Below are 2,921 nucleotides of genomic sequence, written 5' to 3'. Positions count from 1 at the left end.
TGTTTTGTTATTGTAGGTAATTTCAAGAGCATGGACATATAGAGAGATCTGGAAACTTACCTTCATTCTCCATCTGATAAATAAAGCTTGCGTTTGCCTGCGAACTAAAGGCGCTAGTAGTAGATGTCCCCTTCGTTTACATTGGATCAAATGGGAGTTTAATATAAAAGTATGTATATTAAAAAAAAGTTTCCTTTTAAATTTCGAGCGAAGTTGAGAGTTTTTAATTTATTTGGAAACATTGTGGGGTTTGAATACGAAGCAATAACTTGAAACTTTGCTGCAAATGCCAAAGTTTTAATATAACAAAGATTTTATTTAAACACTATTTTTGGTTCAATTATTGAGTCAGCAGTGTGTTGTAGTGGTACCGCCGTCCGGGTACTCGTGTTCGAGACCGGGCGTGTATCCTAGCGGAAAAACTGGTTCTGTTACATATTGTGTTTCAGGAGGGCGCCAGGTTAGCTCAGCATCTAAACAAATTTGGGTTTCGTGGGTGCGTTGCCCCTGCGTGGCCTGCTAGGACCATCGGCGAAGTTCGTGGTTGGGGGGGTCCCTAGCTGGTATCACATCACAGGCCCTGTGCAGCATAATACACTGATTCCTAGCTGGGATAAGGAGGCTCAATACAATAACAAACACGAACTCGAGATTTATACTGTCGATGACACGTCGCGCACGGAGTGTGCGGAGTGGTCGTTTAATCAGCTGGACAATTACAGTCGCAATTACACTTACAGTACACTTGCACGGCGTACAAGTAATTACCCTACATAATTACACTTGGTTAAAAATGAGTGCTTTGACGCACTGTCACTAGATTAAGCCTTCACGCCAGCCGAGGTTAAGAGGAAGGTTGATTGGAGACAGCCAATCCCAGAAATCGCTCATTTGGCGGCGCCTGTATTCACCTGTGTGAACCGTGGCCTGCAGTTAAATTAGGTGCAAAGCTTTACACGTAGCTGTCGTCGGTGCCTGTGCACTCGACATTGAATAAAAGTTCATTGGTAGTGGGAGTCGGCCCGTGCTGTAAGGTGAACTACCCGCGTAATGTCTCGTGCGGGGAGTTTTACGTTAAGTGGTTGGGTTAGGCTCTACACTGTAAAGGAACCAGGGACGCACGGGCAGTTTACGTAAACGAAGAAAATAGGTTTGGGTTGATGACTATAATTACCACAAGTACTACTCAGTGTGGAACAAAGAATGACGGCTCCCCATGGAACACACGTCCGCCCCGGTCCACGAGTCGCTCGTTACTGGCGTCTGGCCTTGGCGCGAGAGAAGGTCTCAGCGTTCTCTCGCGCCAAAGTTGGTAAAGTTCCGTTATTCGGAATTTATTTCAATAATAATAAGCTGAGAGCAGCTCTAAATTCATACATTAATTATTCTTAATTAATATGATTGGCAGATGGTCTTTAATAATTACGGTTAATTAATTTGTGTAAATTAAGTTTAAATGTTCAGAGTCACACCAGAGACAGTTCGTCGCTTGCTGACTGCTCCAGTGGCTAGTTATACATAAATAACGGGGAGGATATATTTACATTAACACAACACTATAATTAATTAAGGCTGAAGGCCGCCAAGAAGACACTCACAAACGTATTATGGCAAGTTCACACATGAGTGACTCGGGGACTCCTGCGTCGCACTTTCCTTGGGCGGGGGTTTTAATTAGTATTGAAGTTACTATTAATTTTTTTATTGTTAATTAACTGGGATCGAGGTGTTTAATTAATTAGACACGGCCCTTGGTTCTACTTTGGCATTGGAGGCTCGCCTGACTCGGTTGGGCCATGGCGAGAGGTGCGTTCCGTTAGCGGGGTTGGATACTGGCGGGTGCAGGTCGGGCTTTGGGTGGCCTTCGGCTGGACATCGTCATAGTTACCAGAATGACGAATCAGGACACAAAAGTTGAAGTCTCCCCGCGGGATCACACGTCCGCCCCTGCCTGTGAGTAAAACTCTCCTGCCACTTTGTGCCGGCTTGGGAGGGGAGGAAGCGTCATGATGCGCCAATGTTTCTAATGTGCTGTTATTCCAATTTTATAATCATAATTAGTCATTATTTATAGGACACTCGTATCTTAATGACATCTGTCTGAATTAGTTTGCGGTAGGCCTATAATAAAAATACATAACACAATTTAGATTAATTATATTTGAAAATAATAAGTCAATCTGGATACTGTCTGTCACTTCTTGACTACTCCAGTGGCTATTTGCAAGTTAAAACAGGTAGGTAAATTAGGTTGGCTAAAACTGTGGTTAATTATTGGCGGAAGGCCGCAAGGGATGTTCCGGACGTTTATTAATTGCGGTTTCCCACAGGGGAAACCGTTGCACCCCTACGACGCACTTTCACTTTTAAAGGTTGTTCTGCTAATTAAAAATCACTTAATTTATCACAGTAATTTATGATGCGTGAGAACTGTTTGGTGGTGTTGGAATATGGACATAATCTGTGAAGGCCCTAACCGGCGTCGGCGGCTCGCTTGACTCACTTGAAATGTGCTAGGGGTGCCTTCCGTTAGCAGGGTTTAATACTGGCGGGTGGAGGCCGGGCTTTATGACCTTCCGAGGGACGACGACAATATATACAAATACAATTTTGCTAAACTGTTTATGACTTAGGCCCACACAAAAATTAACACTTTTTTTCAACAACTGTTATAAAAACCTAAATTAACAATTCATTTAACTCTCCCGAATTTGCTTTGTGAACAACTATTGTTAAAATTAGTCTTTTTGGGCGAATACACTCAATTATGCCGAGTTATAGTTTTAAAAGAAAGTGTAATGCTTTATTCAAGCCACTTAACTGTTTTATTGTAATTTCGATTACCTAATAACTTATAATTAAGCATATTCTCACTTAATATTATCAAACTACTATTAAAACCGGTGCAAGATTAGCGCCTT

The sequence above is a fragment of the Bacillus rossius genome, chromosome 15 (assembly GCF_032445375.1).
Source record: "Bacillus rossius redtenbacheri isolate Brsri chromosome 15, Brsri_v3, whole genome shotgun sequence".
Lineage (NCBI taxonomy): Eukaryota > Metazoa > Arthropoda > Insecta > Phasmatodea > Bacillidae > Bacillus > Bacillus rossius.
This window is presented reverse-complemented; position numbering follows the sequence as displayed.